Raw genomic sequence first — 23,010 nt, 5'->3', positions numbered from 1 at the left:
ATAAAAGGTTGTCCCTGTCACTGTAGCTACTGTAAAGATCTTGGTGATGTTTCTGAGGTGCTCAGATAGGGCTTGATCCTGCGGTGTGCTAAGCTCTCGGGCCCAAACCAGCAATACATTTAAGCATATGCTTAACTTTAAATACATGAATAGTCCCATTAAAATCAATGGAATTATTAAAACATTTAAGCACGTGCTTAAGTAAGCTGCTGGATCAGGGCCAAACTGATCAGAACCTTGCAGGATCAAGCCCCTCACTGCAGTGATGGGGGTCATATGAGAACCTAGACAGAAATGCGATTTTTGTAACTTCTTTTGGAAGCAAGTGAATCAGTGTACTTTCTACAGCAACAGAACACTAGGGGGACCTAGTTATTTGTAATTATTTCTCCAGCAGAACACCACCACTGTCATAAAAGCTGCACTAAATCATCTGAAGGTGGGTCTTTCTTACACTGATGCCATGCAGTCCTGAACTTAATGTACAGACCCCAAACAAAGAGAGTGAGGAGAAGAAAACAGGATCTGTAGGGATCACCCAGGTTAGTTCTGATTTGCCTTTTTTTTGACCGGGAGGCGGGAGGGTGACAACGACAGGAGGGGGAGTTATTTATTTATTTGTTTTCTTAAATGTGTATTATATTATCTGCAGTGACCATCTTATCTACTATAACCAAATATGGGGACTCATTACAGGATGGTTTTCCACTCACCCGATTACAGCAAGCTTAAAAGTTGTAGTGCAGACAGGGTCTAACCATATCCCAGCAGTTGGGATCTACACTACAATTTTTAGCCCTGTTGTAGCTAGGCCTGACGACAAGTTTTGTAAGTTGGTCTTGGTGATAATTGTAGTGAAAATGGGAAGACTTTTAGGTTGAACTTTCTCTTTTAATTTAAGGAATAAGAAGAGAAGATCCTTTCTGGCTGATTGGAAGCAATAGCTCAATAACTTGCTTGATTCTGTGGATATTAATATTTTTCTTGCTTTGACTCACCATGGACTCCAGTGCAAACAAAACACTCTCTTAACTCCTTGGGACAAGAGCTGCCTCTCCTCCATCTTCTTCCTCAATTAAATTTAAAATCCTACAAGGCTTTGGTTTGTAGGGAGGAGGCTCTGTGTTGTTAATAGGGCTGTGCACTCACATTCTGCGTAAACTGTAATCAATGGTAAAGTCTTGGAATTTGTATTGGCGTTTAGGTTTTTTATGGTGTTTGCAGGAGTCTTCAAAGGGGCTGAAATAACAGGACATCTACTCTTCTCATGCTGTCTCCATCATCCAGGAACAGAAATGTTGTGAAAGGAAAGGGACTGACTCTATGATTCCTGCATCTTGAGATGTCATTTACACAGTGCAACGTGGGTGTAAAATGCTACCAGATTAGGATGGTACTGACATTACACAGGTGTGAATGACTGCACAAGGTGTAGGTGCAATGGTGAATGAGGCCCCAGGACTCAGGCTTAATCATGCCCCCATTGAACTGGGCAGTGAAGCTACTAAAGGCTTCAGAAGGAGCACGGTCATGCCCTTTGTGTTCTTTTTACCCCATCATGCTCCTATAGGCATTAAAAAACCCAAAACGTGACTAATTAATACGATTAAACACAAGGGGCCAAACTCAGCTCCTTGAAACACAAATACTAGGCTCGGCTCACAGCTCCAATTGCTAATAGTTTTCATCTAGTTTCCATGAGTGGTAAAGGGACATGTTTACTTTCCATCTCTATTAATAATTAGCACGATACATCTTTAAAGTGCTTTACCAAAGGCAAGTAATTCATCATGATTGACACCATGGATCTTCTCTCAGGCAATTGATTTCTCCTCCTGCACAGGTAGTATTCCACGAGCTAATAATGGTTCCAGGCGTCTACTCCACAGATGAGTGTGAATCTAGGCCCTGATTCTCACTCTCTTATCCTAGTTTTAAGGCAGTGTAACTGTTGATTTCAACAGAGGTGCACTGGTATAAAACTGGTCTACCAGAGTAGAGAATCAGGGCCCCTCTCCCAGATAAATGTGTGCTGCTCTCCTGAAACATACTGAATCTCCTACTGGCTCACATTGCCACCGATGGAACTAAGTCTTGCAGGGTCTGGGTGTGCCTCTCTTCTTATCTCAGGTCGTGTCTACACTACAGGCACTACAGCGGCACAGCTATGGTGCTGTAGCAATGCCACTGTAGTCCTGTAGTGTGGACACTTCCTACAGTGATGGAAGGGGTTTTCTTTGTCACTGTAGGAACTCAACCCCTCTGAGTGGTGGTAGCTAGGTTGACAGAGGGATTCTTCCATCAGCCCAGCCACGTCTATCCCAGGGGGCTAGCCCAGCATAGCTATGGCACTTAGAGCTGTGAATTTTTCACACCCTTGAGCAACGCTGGGGTGTTGATCTAAATTTTAAATGTTGACCAGGCCTCAGTCAGCCCCTTCACCAAATATTAATGTAGGTTTTTGTTTCTGGAGCTACGCAGTCTCACTGTTAATCACTTGTGTACCACTTAGTGCCTCGCTGCATCATTCCTAATGCACTAAAAGTCATCCTGACAAGTATAGCAAAGCCGCTTTAAATCCCTCCTTTCTCCTCCCGTCCACCCCTCGAGATCAAGCAGCTTTTCAAGTGAACAACTCAGCACCCCGTGCCTAAGAGCATGGAGCCACCTTTCCGTAGGAACGTTGTCACATTTCCAGGACTCCTAAGCATACAGGAATTCCTGTAAGGAAAGCCAAGTGTTCTTCAGGAAAGTGTGTGTCACAGAGTAGGACAATTTCTGTGTGATGGGAAGTCATGCCATGTCCAGGAAAAACAGGGTAGGTTAAATATGGCACAATAGCAAAAACTGATGAAGAGCTTGGCAGCAGAGTGGTTTGAGAATAAATGTCATTTATCATCCATTGCTATAATAAGATCAGCTTCTTTTCTAATAGATCACAGCCGCTTACTAAGGGATCAGTTCTGCCACTTAAATTGCCTGTAAACACTACAGAATATTAGTATTTAGAATTTACATTGCACACTGTATCCACATTCACTAACTAATCCTTCTAACATTTACACAAAATAGGGACATAGGCAGGTATTGTTGTTCCCATTTTACAGAGATTTTTAAGTGTCTTGCCAAAGATCAGAGAAGGAGTTACTGGGCCAGTAACCTGCTTCAGGTACTCTCAGATGATGCAAAGCAGATAGAACTCTCATAGATCTGGCTACTTGGGAATTCCCTGTGACTGGAGAGGAATTCCTGGGTGGTGTGAGGATGGTAATTAGCTCTACTACATTCCCATGCCCTGCCCCCAGTATGGTGGGGGGTAAGGTCAAGCAATAGGACATGTGGTTGGATCACCTCTAAGTTCCCTGGCTGTTTGAACAGCATCTTAGAGGTCACAGACAGCTGGGTATAGTTTACAGCAGCCCCGAGATTGCTCTAAGTCACACTCTAGGCCAAAGCTTCCCCTGACCAGGGAGGAACAAAGGCAGCTTAAAGCCATCTTTTCTTCCCCCTCCAGTGGAGCTCAGCCAGACCAAAGGATCTTCCCCAGTGTTTGAGCCAAGACTAGGAATGTCCTCCAATCCAGAGATAAATTATTTTTCTCGGTTCTGTAGTGAGATGCCCTCAGACACTTCATAGGTTGTTGCTTCTTGTTTTCATGGATTTGTTGATTTGACTTGACTGCCAGATGCTGGGACTGGATGACAGTGGACAGATCACTCGATGATTGCCCTCTTCTATTAATTCCCTTGAAAGTACCTGGCATTGGCCACAGTCGGAAGACAGGATACAGGGCTAAGATGGACCACTGGTCTGACCCAGTATGGACATTTTTATGTTCTGTGTTCATGTACATTAGGTTTCAGTTCCTTCTTCACATATACTGCGGGGATATTCCTGGAAGTCACTGGGCACTGTGTGCGTATAGCTGGGAACTGCGTTAGTCTCTTAGGCCCAGAGTTTTAAAGGTATTTAGGCATTGCTGGGTTCAGTATTACAATACTTAACTGATTTAGGAGCCTAAATCTCATTTTCAAAAGGCATTTAGGTACTTAGGAGTCCAAATCCCAATGCCAATTTCTTTTTCTGGGAGGGAGGAGAATATATAAATGAAACAAGCACACAGCAATGAGGGGGTCACTAGAGCGGTGCTCTGTTTCACAAGGCAATGATCTGTGCTTCACTAACTTTGAAGCAGAAGTAAAGTCTGAGCAGCTGTAATTCAACTACAAAGGAAGCGTAATAGGGAGGCTTGCCCCTTATGGGCTGGAGCTAGCCAACCCTGATTATGGAATGAGGCACACCTGAGTTGAATCAGGCAATTCCCTATAAAGGGCAGCAGCTGGCTATAGAGAAGAGGAAAGCATAGGAAGTGGTGGTGAGTAAGAAAGGGTGTTTACTGAGGAGATCCTGAGATCAGGGGGGTTTGGGAGAGACTGGAAAGGCCCTGGGCAGGCAGGAGGAAGAGAAATCTTGTGTTATGTGGACTTGGTTTGGAGATGTTGAGTGTTATATGCAGTTTGTTTTATATGTATAAACCTGGTCCCCATGGTGGAGTATTATTGACCAAGGAAAAACCTGAAGGAAGCTTCTATTTGAACAGTCCAAGAGGGGAAACTGAGTCAGCCTGCCTGTAGTATGCCCCTATACCATGAAGAGGTGCATGGGAGATGGTGGGCTCAGTTACAGGAAGCAACTAAGGAGACAATTTACTTTTAGAAAGATTTAGTTTTCCCTCCCTCCTAGCTAGGTCACACCCACCTTCATTCCTCCAATAGCTTGGAAACTTTTTTCCACTGGCTAAAAATAAGACTGCCTTTAACCCCATTCCCCAGCTGCTCTAGTAGTGCCAGTTCTGCTTTCCTCTCACTCCAGGCTCAGCTGTCTTAGCTCACACAGAGCCCACTTACAAAATCTAAATAGCTACAGAATAAGAAGTTTTAAAAGGGGTCTGGAAAGGGAGGAGGAGATGAGTGTGGAAGGGGGAGACTAGAACTTAAAGAGAGGAAGTTGCAATGTGCCATCTACAAGAAGGCCCAAACCAATACCCCAGACCCAACCAACCCTTTGGATCCAGATCTGAACTTGGTATTTGGCGTGGCCTGAACTTCTATGAGTGGCCAATCCCTAACCCTGGATTGAAATGTCCCCTAACTTTGGGAACATTCAGGTCTGGAGCTGAATGTTGTGGTTCAGGCCCTTCTGTGATGCCAAAGCAGACTTTAATTTAGCAGAACAATATTTGGGCTAGTATCTTTGTGTTGGAGGAGCTGAGAGCCTCCCTTTGTAGTACTGTGAGGACTGCTACAAATAATTAGGTAGCTATTATATTCCTTTGAACAAAGGATGCTGTCCAGTTGTTGAGGCCCAGCACTTTGAATTACGTTACATCTGTTACTAATCTGGAGGGACTTTCAGCTCTAGATACTATTTTTTTTTTTTTAATATTCATTGAGAAACCTAAGCAAACCTCCTCTCTTCATACTGAACCTGAAACAACAACAAATAACTTTTACTCTTCTAGCAGCAGCAGTTAACTAATAAACTCTCTTCCCGCAACATTCCAGTGTCAGTGATGCTTCAGGTGCTCTAAAAAGTAAACAGGCAAGGCCATCTCCATTTCAAACTAACTTCATTAGAAGTATGCTCTGGGACAGTGTCTGACACACCCCATTATTGGCCAACTGGAAAACTACAAACCTACCAGTCCTGTTAATGCTTTAACTTTCCATCTTATAGAATAGCTGAGTCCAGCTCCAACTACCAACCAATTTAGAGGGTGCTCAGGTCTGAGATTTAGGTTTGATCCCTTATCGAGATGGGTCAAGGTGAAAAGTTTGAACCTAGAACTCAAGCCTCCCAAATTCAGGGGTATTTTGACCCCGATCCTGCACCATTAAAGTCAATAGGAGCAGGATCAAACCCTTAGATCTGGGTTTTGGATTAGCCCCAACGCTTCTAATTAAAAAAAAGAGTTCAGCTAACTAAATGAAGCTATACCAATGTCTGTATTGTCAATATATTTCTCAGTGCTGCTTTTTCCAAGGGAACTGATACTTCCGGTGGCAATATGGTGAAACATAATGCCACCCTCATTGGCATTGCCATGCACATTGGCAGTACAGTACTAATCTTTCTGCATGTACTCAGCACAGCATAGCCAGGAGACACTCCTAGCACTGCATGCCATTTTAGAAGGGGGACATGCAGAATCAGTCTCTGCAGAGAAGAGATTAAAATAAAGACTTGCTAGTTTTGTAGCCTGCAGTGACTGAGCAGTAAGAGGGCCACTGAGAGTTGGTAGTAGCCTGTGAGCGATAGTGTGAGGCATGGCACTCAGCCCTGTCCGTAGAGCCGTGGTGTTTAATCTTCTTGCTGGTTGGAGCAGGGAGCCTGGCACTGAAGCTCCATTCACAATGGGCACCTTTGTTCTCAGATTAATAATGCCCCTGTCCCTTTGTTTTGAGAATGGATCGAACAAACAATTTAGATCTCCAAAGGCAGTGTGACATTTCACAGAAACCTTTGCAGAGCATTCAATGTGGAATCAATTATTTTTGTGTCTGGCATAACCGATCATCTTAAAATGTCTATTCTCCCTGACTTTTCCTTTCCTTTTTGCTATGGATCCAACAGAACTCTTACTACTTTCACATTTGATATGATCCTGTTGTTTCTTCTCTATCTGGAGTAATAACCTCTAATTTGAGCCATCAAACCTGATTACTAAGGAAATGATCATAATACCCTCAATACCGGATTGTGATTTCGGGCTGGGAAGCAGCAGGAACAGCTGAAAAAGTAAGGAATATGGGTTTAAATCCTGATGCCACTGAAGTTAATGGGTCTATGATTTCACTCACATTCTGTTATCCTAAAAATACATGAATAATAACATAGATTCTGTTATCATAGTACAGAGCCTGAAATGTATAGTTTTGGACCCAATCCTGCACAACCTAAGTAGTTCCTTGATTTCTTTGTTGACCTCATGTGTTTTATAGTGCGCCCTTACATTTCTAAGAAAGCTGCTTATCTGCAGAGGTGGCTGCTATGTTGTGAGACAGAGTTTGTGAGTTGCATGTTAGAGGGACACACGCACACTGTGCTCTTGCTCAGAGATGCCTTTCCTAGGTTTTATTATTGCCCCTTAATCTAAAATAAGTCATTCCTCCTGAAAGTGTCTGGTTACTCCTGGGAGTAAGGGCTGTAGGATTGGTCGTCGTCTTGCTATACAGAACACTTCTCAGTCTTCAGGAAGGCAGCAGGAGCTCTTAATAGCCAAACTGTCTTCTATAACTGCTTTCCTCCAAGGCTGTGAAAGCACTTTACAAATATGAATTAACTCATCCTCACAACACCCCAGTGATGTAGGTTAGTTTTAAGGTATCTATTTTATAGTTGGGGAAACTGAGTCATGACAGAAGATTTTTTTTCCCCCAATGTCGTATGTTGAGTTAGTGGTAAAGCTGGAAACAGAAAGCAGAACCTTTAAGTCCCAGTCCTTTTCTCTAACCATTAAATGCCATTTCCCCCATGAGTCCTGATCTAACCACCAGATTACGATCTATTAATAGAACAGCCAAATCCCACATTTGGATGCTCAAATCCATGCTTAGGTGCATAAATGTTGGAAATGGAGAAGACCTACCAGATCGTCGAGTCCCTCTCCCTGGGGATAGTGCAGGATTGTCCCTTACAGGACAGTTTCTGGTGTTTTGCTCAGTCTAGTTGTAAAAGTGCCTTGTAGTGGAGCCTCCATCCCTTCTCATGGGAGATTACCCCCTTCAGTACTGTAATTCTTCTCCATCTTTGGTGTCCATCCCCATCAAATATTTGTACATGGCAATGTTCCTGCTCTGCCATTTCTTAGTCAAGCGCTCTGTACCTATTTCACACAGCTGTATGCTGAACTGAGAGTCCAGTGGGGGATTTGGATAACCTGGTTGGGTCCCTATGGTCTCTTGTTTCCCTCTCGTAAGGAGCAGACTGAGATGCAGTTTCTTTTGTAAACACACAGCATATGTACGGTACAAGGTGCCAAGATGAGAAGGGAGAATGTTAGTAGCACACGGACCTGCCTAACCCATGACTTTAGCCAGAAGCTTCAGGTTTTTTCCAGCCTCCCTGCTAAATCTCTGGCTCCAGGCCTTCTGCCCTGTACCTTGGGTCTCCCCGCCTTCTCCCCTTGTTAGTCAATCAGTGCCTTTCATGCTCTCACTTCCTCTCCCCCCCACTTACCTCCAATGAGATCTCAAAGGGAGATAGGGCAGGAGTCTTGAGCTGGGCACACTAAACAGGTGGTAGGGGAAGGGGAAGAGCAATAGCTGCTGAAAAGTGCCTAGCTTGGAGGAGGGAGAGCTGAGGGGCTGGGAGAAGGGGACTAATGACATTGGGAGTGGGAAAAGTAATGGACAAGGATATGAGTGGAAGGAGAGGACTAACACACTGGTATAGAGCCTGGGATATGGGAAGGCTTTTTCCCCTCTGAGTAACTGATGCTAATTTAATGTATAAATCATATACACTTATACACTTTCTCCGGCATGCAGCCAAGGCTGGTAGCAGAGTTCATGCTAGAAGAACGCTGATGGGCCCTGGTGGCTTAACATATGGCTATTAGTGCCGAAGTTCATAATTTCATAGTGTTGTTGGATAGTTTCTCCACTCGCAGTGCAAGAACACACCTTCCCTCTGGTTAGCTGGCATCCACTGAGCCCATTTGTGAAGGGTCTGAGTCTGGGTCGCTAGTGCCCTGCACCTTTTGTAATTGTCACCATTGTGCAAAGTGAGTGTGAAATGCTAACACTGCAATAGTCGTGTTGTATGCCCACTGTGTGCTAGAGCAAATGACTGCGCAAGGCACAGGGCAGCTGTGAATTGGCCTCACCTTTTCATCTAACTGGTTCTTTGAAGGTATTGCTTTTTTCAGGTGATGTTGCTTTTTCTTTCATTGTAATATGTCCTGCCTCTTTATGGCTCGATCAGAAATTTTTGAATGTAGTTTTTTCTTGTAATGTGTTTTGGTTGTTATTTAGTTATTGTAGAAAGAGTCCATGTTTTCCGTATACAAAGAGCAAACCCTGTACTTTCAGGCTGGATTACTTATGTTTGTGATTAAGGAAAAGAACAAAAGAAAGGAAGGACAAACATAATCTTTATTTGGAAACATAGTGTTACTCTGTCTGTAACTTTCACTGGGGTTAGACTCTCAGCTTTGCCCCCTAATCAACAGAGGGAGCAACTCCTTCCATGTTAAGGTGTGGTACACTTAAAACACGCACATCCCCTGAATGGGAAGCTGGGGAGTAGAAAATCCCTTGGAAACAGTGGATTGCTAACAGACTAAAGTTATTTTCAGAATGAGTGAGAGAGTGAAGAAACTGGGAAATTATAGGTTTGCATTTGTTAAAATATGCTCTCTGCCCTACAAGGGAGTAAATACTTTTAAGGACAATGTAATGTGAGTCACTTGCAGCCATCCCTGATTGGATAATTGGATAACATGTATGTATATATTCAGCCATTCTTCACTCAAGGGTGTGGTGTGTATGTGTGCTCTAGTGTTTAGATCAGGTATCTGGAGTTGGGACCCCTGCATTCTAGTCCCATCTCTGCCAGAGATTTGCCAGGTGATGTTGAGCAAGTTGTCTATATAATAATTCCTACCTGCCTTTGAAAAATGCTCTGACAGCCTTGAATGAAAAGCTGTGTGGAAGACGAAAGTCTTGTTGTTAATGAAGCATGTAGGAAACTATTTCATATCCTGATGGATGTCAGCCAGGTCTCAGACAATGAGAACACAACTCCCACCTCTCCTGCTCCAAACACCATCCCATTTGGGTTTTTTTCAAGAGTTTGTTCATTGGTATTGCCTGTCAAACTGGAGCTTGTCTCTTTAAGAAAGTGTAGCACAGTAGCAGAGGAAGGCCCTGCCTCCTAAAGCTTGTAGCACTGTAGCTGGGCTGTGGAATGGGAAACAGTTCTTGATCTTTATCCGAATACAGTGTACACACACACGCAGCCACCCCATCTGCAGTTCACGCAGTAACATCCAGCGTGGAGATCAGTACTCCTGCCTGGCTCTCTGACACAGGATGGACGTTCCTGAGCCCTGAGCTCAGCTGCTGTAAAAAGCAAGTAGGAAAACATACAGCTGGATAAAATTGGTAAGTCAAACTAAAGTCACATCCTCCTCTTTGGACTGCAGCTTTCAAGTCTCTTTATTTTTAATATTCTTTGCAGGCAGTTGGGTTTTTTATATTGTCTCCTGAACAGAGCAGCTGGGAAAACATGAGGGGAAAATAAAAATGTAAAGTAGATCTCAAGCATTTGTGCTTCTTTCTATTTTAAAATCCCTTTTCCATATTAACACTTGGCTGCAGGAGCTGGAAGGGGAAAGCCAGCAAGTGCTTCTGTGTAGTGGGGAGGAAGCTGGTAAGAGCTCTAATTGGCTTTTGTAGTGAGGATGATTCAAGAGGGTGATCTTAAAAATCAAGGTGTTTGAAATAAAGTGGCTTGTCATTTACTTTAAAAAGTTAAACATTTCATGTTCGGCAATTTTTTAAAAAAGTGCAGTTGACTGTGTAGTAGGGATAGATTGCTGTCAACAACATCTTCAAAAGCCATCAAATTTTGAAATGCTTTAAGCAAGTGGTGAATAGATGTTGATTCATTTCAGATAAAATATATTGGTAGATCTGGAAGGGTAGGCAATGACATCAAATGCCAATTGTCTCAGTGGCAGACAGAGGGCGGTGTTGCTGCATCTGGTGGTAATTCACAGTAAATTGGCCAGGGAAGTTGGTAAAACTCATTTGTGAACAACTTAATGGTGATAGATGTGTCATTTTTTGCCAGTTTATGTGGCAACATCTACAGTATAGCATCCAAAAATAGGTGCATCTATTCACTGGCCTGATTTTTTGTGCTTCAGGGGACAAAAGTAGGTTAATTATTTGAATTGTTACAAGAATAAAACTTCTGTCAATCAAATCCAAGCCTGCTTATAAAAATGAGATTCCAGACTCATGGCTGAAAGGAGTTAAATGTTTAATTGATGTGTTTTCTTGTGTTTTACCCACTGACACAGCTTTTTGAGTATTGCAGAGAAATAGTGCTACACACCAGTTACTAAAGCAAATGTGCAAAATATTGAATGGTGGTGGCACTTTGTGTGTTGTGCTACATATGTAGATTCAGCCTGGGTAAGAAAGAGGAAGAATGATGCCAAATCTAAAAGGTTTGTTAGAATATCTGACACATGCTTCTTTCAAGAAGGGTCTAATTCAATGTTAACCAAGTTGCAGGTAGGAAGTTCAGCACTGAATCTGAAAACAGTTTGTCTCAAATATGGTCAAGTGATTAGTGCAGGGAATGGAGCCTTAGAACCGAGGAGTCCTGACTCCCCAATACCATTTCCATGTTTTAACCAAATATTGTCAAGTGATTAGGATTGGGGGGGCCAAGGGGGTGGGAGTGGCCATTGAGAATAGGTTCTTATCCCAGCTGTACCAGTTATGCTGCATTGTTCTGGACAAATCTCTTAACCATTCTGAGTCTCATTTTACCCCTCTATAAAATAAGGGTTAGAACATATAATAAAATACCATATATACACATGGATGGGATTTAAAAATAATCTACCTTATAGAGGTGCGAATGTAAGTCTGAAATCCTCATATGACAGGCACTAGATAGGACCAAAATATTACTAAACTAATACAATTGTGTTAGAGAAGGGTCTGAGCTGCCCTATCCAGTTCAAAGGTAATCAAAGTGTCTGTCTGTATTGGGATCTGTGGCTTTTGTACTGGTCTGTCTTGAGCTGCATGACAGTCTGGGGTTCCTAACTTTCACTTCTGCTACTTGATGTGGGGGTGGATTTACAGTCTCTGAATCCTCAATGTAAGCCATTATGGGGAAAGCAGATTAAAACCGGGTGAATGACTGTATGAAATCTGCTCATTCAGACACCCTGTGACCACACTTCATTGACTGTTTCAGTGCACTGTTCTGTGTGCTGGGGCGGTGGTGCACATGAGCCGCAGTCACATGGCTGAACTGCAAGAGGCTCTGAGAGAGTCATTAGGGGAGAGCATGTCCTTGGGGTAGTGGGTTTTCAGACACTAGGCAGGTAGTCAGTCATCCATGGATGAGAAGTGGGTACATGATGTAGTTTCCAAGGTAGGTTTTTTCCCTAAATTTTCTTGTTCATTCTCTCTCTCTAAAAGATAATGCTGATTTGCGGCTTTCTCTAGTGGGCATAGGTCAGTTGTCTCAGTGCTGCTTGCTTTGCATTTCAGTGATCTAGTTTTTTTTTATCACTCCGCTTTAAACAATTTGCCTGATTGCATTACTTAGCTGGAGGTGTTGCTGTCCTACTGACATTGTGTAGGATACTTGAGCCTTCTCAGGGAGGTGAAGGGACTGTCACAAGTACTAGGTGAAGTGGTAGGTTACTTGACTAATCCTTGAGCAGGAAAGAAACCCTGAATGATTGGTTGCTAGGATGCCCTGGAGAAAATGTTGTCTTGTTGGCTTCATTACAAGGACTGAATCGCCCTCTGTTTAAGATTATTGATTCACCTCTATGCAGCAGCAGCAACTTTCTCTTTCTGCTCATGAAACTTAGTGGTTGGTGCAGCAAGTTTAGTTGAGAATGCGGATAAAGCTATCAAACACTGGGGTGAATTTGCCTCCTGCTGACCTTCCTGCTAGCAGCCAGGCTGTTCACTTGCTGTGGGTGTCCATAACAACTTGACTTCTCTCTCTCCTCTGCTGACTACTGATTAGGTTAAATGATTATCAGCTGCATCTCCCTGTCTACTTTCTTGGTCAACATGACTGATTAGTACCTGTAGATGATTTTCATCCAGTTATTGTTTCCCAATTTACTAAATCCTCAGACTGAAGTCCCCAATTTATCCCTAGACTTGAAACAGTCCAGAGTAATTGACCCCAGCTACTACTTTATGTTCCATAGGACTCTACTTTAGGGTTTGCTTTATTTTGCACTAGGCATTTGCGCTAGGCACTGGGCTTCTCTACACTTAAAATGCTACAGTGCCACAGCTGTGCCCCTGTCAGTCTTCAGTGTAGACACTGGCTATGCCGATGGTAGGGGTTCTTCCATCAGTGTAGGTAATCTACCTCCCTGAGAGATGGAAGAATTCTTGTGTCGACCTAGTGCTGTCTACACAGGGATTTAGGTCAGTTTAATTACGCAGCTCGTGAGTGTGGATTTTTCACACCACTGACATAGTTAAACAGACCTAATTTTCTAGTATAGAGCAGGTCTATGGGATCACATCTTACCCTGGCGCCTGCATTGCATCATCATTATTTGCTATATGTGTGTGATTTCTGAAATTTGGAGATGCCCTTTCTGTTTTCTTAAACTTGGCACAGATAAAACGGGGCTGCTTTGAATGTTCTGCCCCCCCGCCCCTAGTTTTGATGCCTCTAGGGTCACCCATGCTGAACTTTTTCTGTAACAGCACAATACTTTTCTGTACCCTTCAAAGGATGCCCATGACCTTGGAGTTGCTATGAAGCCTGAACTCTTGTCTGACATTCAATTAAGCTGTCACTGACACACCACCTTGTGAGTCTAGCCAGACTGAGACCTGTCATTACTATGCTAGTTGCTGACAGTTCAGTTCCTAATTATGGTTCACTTTTGCTCAGTGACTGGTAGGCTTTGTTTTGCAGGTCATCCAGTTTAAGCTCTTAATGAAGAAGTTAGCATCTACCATAGTCTGCTTACTATATTTTTCCATAGCAGCCCTTCACTGAGAAGAACCTTGGCTTCCTGGAGAGCCGTAAGAGAACTGTAAGGTTTTTGGTGCTTACCTAACAGAGCTGGATCTGGCTTTGCTCTCTGCTGTTCATGTGATCTCTTGACTTCTTATTTACCAGGTTGCTCTCTTTGCAAGTTCCTGATACAAGTAGCTCACGTCCACCTCAGTACTCCTGTTCTCTTGGAGCCAGTATATCAATAGCATCTGGCTCTGCTCTTTAAGATCTGCTATCCGTTTATAAAACTGAATGGGATTGGTTTGATTTGGGTTTCTCTGTTTATATCAGTTTGGTCAAGCCCCTTTTATCCTTGCACAAGGGGTGCTTTATGAACATAAAGAAGAGTGAGTGAAGGATAGAAACATAGGATTTAGACTGTTCTAATTTTAAACATTGTAACGCATGTGCATTTGAGGTCCCTTCCAGCCCAACGTTTGTTTCTATGAATCTGCAGCACTACAATCTACTGGATGGGTTGTCAGGCCTGCTTATGTGTGTATTGATGCCATGTGTGGTTTGTGTGAATGCACCTTTGCCCCAAGAGTGTCTGGAAAATTCATAATGGAGAGAGCTTCCAATTGCTGGTACACTTTCAGGGACCATCCTGAATTTAATGTATAATTGGCATGTGCTGCTACAAGACCATATTGACCTGCAGAGATGATGAAGGCCAGGAGATGAAAATAAAAGGATTTGGAGGCAGTGAGGGAAAGAGATTGAAGGGTTAGGTTCTCCCAAGAATAACTTTGCTGAAGATACCCAAATGCAGCTAGTCCTGACTGACCCTTCTGGATAGATTATATCAGACCTGCCAGTGCTTACATATGTCTGTGTCCTCTGTGGGGTTCATTATGCCATCTACTGGTTGGTATAGTGCAGCTGGTATTTAGTCATCCCTACTGGCAGAGCCGATGGTTAGGAGTTCTGTTCCTCGTCTCACATCTGTGCAGTTTCCCCGAGGACTTTAGTGTCTGTGGATGTATGATTGATTTTTTTATCATTTTGTTAGAGTTAAGCAACAATGAAAACTAGTCACACAACAAAGCTTTTAGCCACCCTAACATTTAACTAAATTTACAGGGAAACAATGATGACCACTCAGCATCATTAAATAATCCTAGTCAAATAACTATGAACTCAGCCAGCCAATAAATCAAAGCAACAAGAAAGTCCCTCTCTTCCCCACTCCTTCTCTATTCCAGGAACCTATTATCAAACTCCTCTTCTGTCCCTCCCCCACAACCTCCAAACCCCTGTCAAATAAGTGGTGGCTTTGCAGCATGTCCAGAAGGTCATCAGGTTGAGACTGTTTTGGACCAAGGTGACGAAGGGGGTGGGAGGGAGGACAGAGTGATTTCCAGAGTGTGTGGGCCCAATTGGAAACACCCTGTTGGAAGCCCCACTCCCTTTTGTGACAAGATAATTTCAAGAGACCAGAGATTATGAAGCATCCCCATTAAAAGGAAAAGCCCGAGGTGCTGCTGAGAGTCAGTGCCACCACATCTCTCAACTCCATAATTAGAAGGGGGAACTTAACTTTTTTCAGACTCCAATTTACCTTCCTCTCATGCTGTCCTGTTTATTATTTTAAGGTGTTTATGGCAGAACTGCTGATGTGTGAAGAGGAGCAATAGGAAATGTAACTAATGACTAAGTCCTTCATCGCTCATCATTTTCAGCTGCCTGCGTTCTTGTGTCTCTCGCCTCCTGGGTCTCATATTTGGTCTTTGGCAGGCTGAGTGGTGTGGGTGGGTGAGCAGGGATCACCTGAATGATCTCCCATATTATGTGATGCCTAATGCAATAGCCATGCATAGGAAGGTGGGCTAAGGACAAGCAGAGTTTTTTTTTCTGATTTCCCCTCCGACTTTTCCCATTGGTGTCAGAGGCATTGCTTCAACCTGGTGTTTTATAGTTTAACCAATGTTGCATGCGTGCCTCATTCTATCTAGCTCTGCAGCTTCTTTCTAAATGTATTGGGACATGTCCCCTTACCTATCTCTGGCTACTAAGAGGCATGATCATATAGCTGTGTTTATTTTGAAATCCACTGAAAGTGCATGGAGAAGCACTGTCTCAGAGCTGAAATTACAATCTTTTCCAGCAGCTGATGGAGCCCAAGCACATGCCAGATGAAAAGTTCTTGTGTTATCATTTTCAGTCTATTGAAAAAATAAACCCCAACTCCCTTACAGAGGCAGTTTTATAAATACTGTATCTATCACTTCACCCTTGCTCTGACTGCCCTTGACTTAGGCAGTTGCAGAATATTGCAATGTGTTAGCAGGTAAAAAGCATCAGACCAAGGTAAGGTAAAGAGTTTTTTTTCCTCCCACTTCTTCGAAGTTTATTTTACTAGAACTAAAACATTCTGACTACAGAACATAAACTGGAAATTAAGAATTTGCTTATGAATGGTTTTTTGGGGAAAACATTTTAAAAGTGCAATTTTATCTACTGGTAGGCAAACAAAATATTTTATAGCAATCGGATTCTTTAATAAAATGAGAAGGGACTTGATTTGATGTGCCTCTCCCTGTGCTCTTCTCCCCCCCCCTCCCCAGCAGTATTCACTTAAAAAGAAAGGTGCATGAGGAACTGGGACCAGCATACCTCTGTTGGCTCCCATGTTAATCAGTTAACTCCACTTCACTGGCTGGGAAACTTATCTTTCCCAAATCCTGGGAAGCTTCACAAGTGAGCATGGTTTTTTGTTTTCACATTTCATTTTTCCTTCTTCAAGTGAATTTTTCATTCTGGTAGAAGGTGCCAAACAGACAACCCTGAAGACCGAATTCCTCTGATTATCCACAGAATCAGTGTAGCTTGGACAATAACAGGGTTAACTTCCACCATCCTGCCCTTTACCACTGTTCCCCCTGACCTACAGTACCAAGAGCCTCCTTCAGTCTCCCTATTCAATTTCATCCTTTGCCAGCAACAGGGCAATTAGTTACAATTGTCATGATAATTAGATTGTGGGCTGTTTGGATCAGGGACCTTGTTTGCCTATATGTGCCTTGCTAATGCTCATTGGGGCCCTGGGTGCTACCTTATTACAAAGAATAAGTAATATTGCCATCAAATTGTGGTAAAAGCCAAGAGGCTGAATCACAACTTCAGGACAAACTGAATTTGTTGGGGTGATTTTTTTTTTCAGATTTAAAAGTTATTACTTCAAAGCATTTTTGCAAATTATGCATTGATACCTGTAGGTATTTATTTACTACGGCCAATGTCTCTGAGCTATTAAAAAAAAAAAGCATTGTCCTATTAAATATAATATAGTCCCAACAAATTATAGATTTAATTATCTAATGTTCTGAAAGAATTTTTAAAATTGAAGTTACTTTTCACTCTTTATGCTGCTCGTTTACTAGCTGCATCAGTTTAGAAAGAGAAACAAACTCAATCAGTTTTACTACTTGTCAGTTTCACTGTCAGTCTTTCACACACTAACACATGCACTATTCCAGTTGGAAACACTACAGGGATATATTTACATCCAAACAAAAAAAGTTTTCATTAAAAGAAAAACAAATCATATCACTTCTATTTATTTTAGATTTTGCACATAAATGTTGGGCTTAAGGCAACCAGATGGTGTCACACTTCAGGAAGCTAATTTGGCTATTCTTAGTAGGTGGAATTAAAATAAAGATGAACCACACCTAGTTTTTTTTTAGTGGTTTTATTTATTTTTAAGATGCTTCAGTTTGGACAGAAAAGAGCTGATGTGAAACTCTCTCAGAGCAATGTAGTGATAAGAACAGGAGAATAAAGATTGTTTTTTTTTTTTTTTTTTTTTTTTTTAACCTCCATTTCTGGTTCTGCTACTGCCCTGCTATTTTACTTTGGGCAAGTTATGCTGGGCCAGATTTTCAACAGAGTGCCAACCCAGGTTGGCATGTGCTCAGGATTGACAATTGGGGAAAGATTTCTAAGAGCTCAGCCCCCAGCAACTCCCATTGTGACACTTATGGCTGGATTTTCAAAAGAGCAGTTTCAACATGCTGAGCTCTTTAGAAAATCTAGCCCCTTATTTTCATGCCTAAACAGTAGCTGAACTCTCTCGAAAGTCTGGTCCTTCATCTCTGTTCATCTGTCAGACAGAGAGAGAGACTCTCTTTCCTGTCTTACAGGGGTGCAGTGAGAGGTATAGTTAGTTTAATCTTTGAAGTCCTTTTGAGATTCTTGACTAAAAGGAGCAACACTTTGCACTTGCATGTTGTCATATTTATTCTGGGAACCAAAAACAAACCTCAGCAGTGCTGGAATCCCAGCACAGAGGGCTTACAATGCCACAGGTTTTTCTGCCAGACCTCTGAATTATTGATTTCTCTTAGGAGTATGCAAGTTTAATAAGACACATGGACTAAAGGCTGAGCAATCAAAAAGTAAGCAAGAGGTGAACACTGATTTTCTTCTTAAAATCCTCTTTTGTTATCCTCTTACTTGCTTCCCCTTCTCCTCAATATACCCACCACCATGGCCCCTTAAGTGGAATAGACTGTGCGGCAATGCTTGGCAGCATGAGGCCAACATATTGTGATGGAGATTTCCATTCACCTCTGCTTCCACAAATGCATCAGAGCAACTCCTTTAAGCAGCTTTGATATGACTGTATAGCTGGATGCATGAGGGTGTGTGGCATGCAGTGTTTATATAGGGGTCTGGTTGGATGAATGTTGGTATGAGGCTGGGTGTGGCTATGGGAACATACAGTTGTCTGCATGTGGTTGTCTGGTTGTCTGTGAGCATCTGCAGGGAATTGTATTAATAGAGTGATGTGCATGGAGAAAGAATATAAGCAAAGTTACAGTACTACTTGGCTTATTGAGCCTTTATTCCAGTGTCTGATACCATGATATGATCAAGAATAGATCCACAACTCACTGTAGCTGGTTCTTTCAATCCCCTGGAAATGTTTTCCTGATTTAAATGGATGATACTGAAAGTGTAATACAGGGCTGCAGCTTATAGATCAATGCTGACTCTGCGGGAATGAATGAATGCCTCATGTTTGATGTGCTATGGAGAGAATTCACAATTGACTCCTTATGTTACGGCACTGTGGTTTTCAGGCAGTTTTTTTTATGTCTCTTGGACTATGGAGGTGTTACCCCGGATTTCTCGGGGTAGTGAATGGTACAGGAGGGATTGCTCCCTGATGGCTATTTAATGGTTTCAGAAACTTCTTTCTAGTGATATTCCATTCCCACCTGAAACAGGGCTGGAACAAGATTGATGATAGCCCATAGCTCTATCTGCACGTTTGAAACCACAAGATCTTCCTGTTTAGCAATGATTCTTCATTAATAACTTGCTTTCTTTGGTTTCTTACTTATTTTCCCATTGCTTCAGCTCCTTTGACAGCTGTGGACTGGATTCCATGTCATCTGTGCAGGTTCCTCTTTGCTGCTGATTTCTGGGACTACTTACCAATTGCATGGTATTTGGGAGGGGGCTCATCTCCTCACCTTGTTGCACTGGGCTCCTTAGACGGGCCATGGAGGAGGTTTCAAGTATGATGTCTGTCTCCTATGAACCAAATTCCTTCCTGAAGGCACCTATCTCCCCAAAGACCCGGAAACCCTGGCCCAGATGTCAAAGATGTGTTTAGTAAAAATCAAGCCAAGGAAACTCTATGGTTTTAACTGATGTGCCAACTAGAGCTGCAGGAATAATTTTTTTTGTTCATTCAGCAAACCAAAAAATCAGGCAAAATATTTGGTTCAATTCCAGAAATGTTAAGAATTTGTCTGCAAATCAGTAAAATTTAATTTCAGGCTGGAAACTGTTTGGGTCCATCTCTTTGCTGCCATCACCCTACCCTTATAACCTTTAGCCTGATTCAGAGGAAGGATTGAATCCACATCTCCTTCCTCCTAGGTGAGTGTCTTAATCCCCAGGCTATAGAGTCACTCTCACACACTCTTTGGCACAGTGAATGTTTAAGTGTTTATACAAAATGGATTAGCTTTAAAAGGAGAGACTGAGCGCAACCCACCCTAGTATAGCTTATAGTAGGGGTCCGCAACCTCTGGCACGCAGCTCGCCAGGGTAAGCACCCTGGCGGGCCGGGACAGTTTTTACCTGCGGGAAGCAGCGCGGCCGAGGGATGTGCTAGCCGTGGCTTCCTGCCGCCCCCATTGGCCTTGGATGGCGAACCGCGGCCAGTGGGAGCCGCGATCAGCCGAACCTGCCGACGCAGCAGGTAAACAAACGGACGCGGCTCGCCAGGGTGCTTACCCTGGCGAGCCGCATGCTAGAGGTTGCTGACCTCTGGCTTATACTCTGGTTATGGCACTCACGGTGGGGTGGGGTGCAGAAGACCTGAGTTCCAGTCCCTGCTCCAGACTGGTGATTCAAACCTCAGTCTTACACATCCCAGACAAGTACCCTAATCACTGGGCTAAACCTTATAAAGGGGATCTCTCCCCCCACACACCCACTCCCAAGAAAAATCTTTTCAGCTTAGATTCATGCATAGTTCTGGGTCGATCAAAACTGCTTTTTTCAGGGGAAGTTTATTTGCTGAAAAATGTTGCACTGCTCGAGTGCTAACCATCTTGCTAATATCCTCTTGCTCTTGTTACACTTCATCTGTTACCTTTTGTCTATATGTTGATGGTAGGAAGAGGGAAGTGCATCTGCCCTGTGCCCTCAGGTTAAGATGCTTTACAGCTTGGGGGCTTTTTGATCTCCTCAGTGCCCCTGAGTGCCCTCATAGACAAAAACAGCAAAAGATGCCCACTCCCATCCTTGACTAGTCAGAAGACTTGTATAGCATTTTGGCTATTCTAGCCCCAGCCGGGATTAGGAAGGACGGAGTGTAAGAACATTGAAGGGGATGGAAAAAATTATGTAAATAACCATGAAAGGTTTAATTAGAGAGATGGGTGCTGTTCCTGGGATTGGTGGAGGTCTGGGTCAGTTATTTCATCCACACCAGCTTGCTCATCCCTGTGTTTAAAAATCCACTTGAAAGGAGCCAGCTGATCAGGCTTTGGAGGGAATCCAGATCACAGACAAGTCTTTGAGGGTGCCAGGGGAATAAAATAGAAAACAACCTTCCAGGCACTTTCCCAGCAGGAATGAGGCAAGTGGCTCACAGAGCTCCAGATGAAGAAATACTCAGTGAATGTCTGGAATCTATCGTTCTCCTTCCGAGTGGATGGGGAGTCAGTGAGAAGAGTGAAGAATCACGGGCGGAGGGAGAGCTGCAGCCAAAGATGTATAGTGGGAACCTCCTGCTGACAGGATCCCACGCTATGCGCAAGCCAGGGGAGGCTGGGTATGGCTTGCCTTGTCCTTGACACATTCCCATGCAGCCTCCCTCCCTGGGCAGTCAGGCTGACTTGGCAGCATCATTTTTAGAGTATCTGAGGGGTCTTCCACCTCAGTGGCAACAGATGCATGTAGCACATCTGCTAAACTCCAGACCATTGCAACTCAAAGGATCCGACTTCTGATCGCAGCCACTTCCCAATAGAAATTGCCTGCTAGTCATTGAACATGTCATTGATTTAAAATAGAGTTTCAATAGCTGAGATAACTCTGGACCCCTGTACTGCCTCTGCTGTGCATGTGGTTATGTGGTGGGCATACAGCAGCTGCGATAGCTTCATGCATCATGTGCTCCCTAAACTGTGCCTCCAATAGAGGTACATTAGCTAGGATAACTCTAGGACTCCTCTGATAAGTGTGCATTGGAGGCTCCTAGAGAGTACTGTGACAGACCCAGACCAGTGGGGTACAGGAGTCTGGTAGAGGGCAAATATACTGGTCATTGGATGAATAGTTTTCTGTTCCCTGAGTGACCAGAGCAGGGGCTGCACTAGAGTAATCAGGAACCTGCTAGAACCAGTTAAGGCAGGCAGGCTAATTAGGACATCTGGAGCTAATTAAGAAGCTTCTAGAGTCAATTAAGGCAGGATAATCAGGGCACCTGGGTTTTAAAAAGGAGCTCACTTCAGTTTGTGGTGGGAGTGTGAGGAGTTGGGAGCAAGAGGTGTAAGGAGCTGAGAGGGAGGGCTGCTGGAGGACTGAGGAGTACAAGCGTTATCAGACACCAGGAGGAAGGTCCTGTGGTGAGAATAAGGAAGGTGTTTGGAGGAGGCCATGGGGAAGTAGCCCAGGGAGTTGTAGCTGTCATGCAGCTGTTACAGGAGGCACTATAGACAGCTGCAGTCCACAGGGCCCTGGGCTGGAACCCGGAGTAGAGGGCGGGCCCGGGTTCCCCCCCAAACCTCCCAATTGACCTGGACTGTGGGGTCTTCCAGAGGGGAAGGTCTCTGGGCTGTTCCCCAATCCACATGGTGAATCTCTGCGGCAAGAAAATCCGCCAATAAGCGCAGGACCGACCAAGATAGAGGAGGAACTTTGTCACGGTACATAGGACTTGATTACTGATGAACATGCTATTAAAAATAGCCTTCTTCAGACTCTGCCACTATCTCACGATATAAACGGGTTAGTCAATCTATGCCTCAGTTTCCCCATCTGTGAAATGGGGATGATAGAGCTCAACAATCCTTGGATAAAATGGACTAATTTATTATTCTTGTAATAATGCCTGGACTTGAAGGATCTCAAAACACAGCACGAACATAGATCAACTTCCCCTGCCTTTTGGGAGAGGGTTGTGGAAGTGTCACCTCCATTTTTCAGAGGAAAAAAAAGAGGAACAGAGAAGCAGTGTCTCACTCAAGATCACACTGCACGTCTGTTGCAGAGGCAGGAGGACGACCTAAATTTGATTTGTGTATCTTTCCCCCCCATCCCTGTTCATCCTTCCTCGAATGTAACAAAGGATTAAAATAGATAGGCGAACTCTTGGATCTGAGCTTGATTTAATTCAGCAGGTACAGTGAGACTTCCTGGGATCTTGTCTGCAGAGAGTGGCTCATGGAGATAGGTGTTAAGGGAATTCCCTTTTATAAGCTGTGATTTTAAAGCCCCAGAGTGGGTGGGAGAGGGGCTCTTAGAGCTCCCACAGGTACTGGGGTGGAATTCCCAGGATCTTGCAAGTCTTGAGTTCAGCTGTACAGCTGCTGTTGCTTCTCAGGGACTCTATCAAATATCAGTGAACAGTCCCTTGCTGTTCTGTTTTCCTGGTTCCTTAAATGTTGCATGGAAATTGAAGGAGAGGGTCATAACATACAAGGGTCTCTCTTGGATTTCTGCTGAAGGATGTTAGAGTTATAGCAG

General features: G+C 43.5%; 1 protein-coding gene across 5 annotated transcripts in view; it reads left to right on the top strand.

Moving 5' to 3' along the window:
- Positions 1-23,010, top strand: part of DAAM2 (dishevelled associated activator of morphogenesis 2) — a 245,228-nt gene that overhangs the window by 17,163 nt on the left and 205,055 nt on the right. For 2 of the 5 annotated variants that reach the window (XM_034764802.1, XM_034764797.1), the window contains exon 1: positions 9,964-10,166. The exons of 1 other annotated variant lie outside the window; for it this stretch is intronic. The gene's annotated coding sequence lies outside the window, so the exon portion shown is untranslated. Of the gene's footprint in view, positions 1-394; positions 543-9,963; positions 10,167-23,010 lie in introns of those variants that run through there. 2 more of the 5 variants (XM_034764800.1, XM_034764799.1) reach the window with 2 other exon arrangements.

This window comes from Trachemys scripta, chromosome 3 (genome assembly GCF_013100865.1).
Source record: "Trachemys scripta elegans isolate TJP31775 chromosome 3, CAS_Tse_1.0, whole genome shotgun sequence".
Lineage (NCBI taxonomy): Eukaryota > Metazoa > Chordata > Testudines > Emydidae > Trachemys > Trachemys scripta.
The sequence above is the reverse complement of the archived record's forward strand: the minus strand, read 5'-3'. Positions and strand labels throughout refer to the sequence as shown.